Source organism: Triticum aestivum, chromosome 7D, assembly GCF_018294505.1.
Source record: "Triticum aestivum cultivar Chinese Spring chromosome 7D, IWGSC CS RefSeq v2.1, whole genome shotgun sequence".
Lineage (NCBI taxonomy): Eukaryota > Viridiplantae > Streptophyta > Magnoliopsida > Poales > Poaceae > Triticum > Triticum aestivum.
Window position 1 is genome coordinate 375,791,963 of NC_057814.1, and position 535 is coordinate 375,792,497.

The following is a 535-nucleotide window of genomic DNA, read 5'->3' on the forward strand; positions in this document are numbered from 1 at the left end:
TTGCAAAATTATGCCACTGGCTAAAACAATTCCAAAGAATTATTTTGCATTGCCACAAAAAGATTGTGAGGCTTTGTGAAAAAGGTAGCAATTTTTATAAATTAAAAAGCCATTTAATCTATTGTTTTAGCCACTGCTTTAATTGGTTTAGGCCATTTAAACACCTTGCAAAAATGTTGGTCCACCACCAATATTAACAAATGATTATTTTCCACAAGATGAACATTTTAGATTTCATGTCTGACAAAAAGAATTTTTGACTTTAGATTGGATTTGAATTTGAATGGTGATTTGGATCAAGTGAAGATTAGCAACAGTAACTTGATGACATGGCACCATTAACAGGTGATTACTGTAGCATGACACTAGGGGTGTTACACCTGGGATCCTCCTAAACTCCTGGTCGTCGTTAGCGGGCTGCACGTAGTAGTAGGCACCTCCGGTGTAGTAGGAGTCATTGTCGACGGTGGCGTCTGGCTCCTGGGCTCCGGCATCTGTTGCGATAACCAGGTAGAAGGGAAAGGGGGAAAAGAGG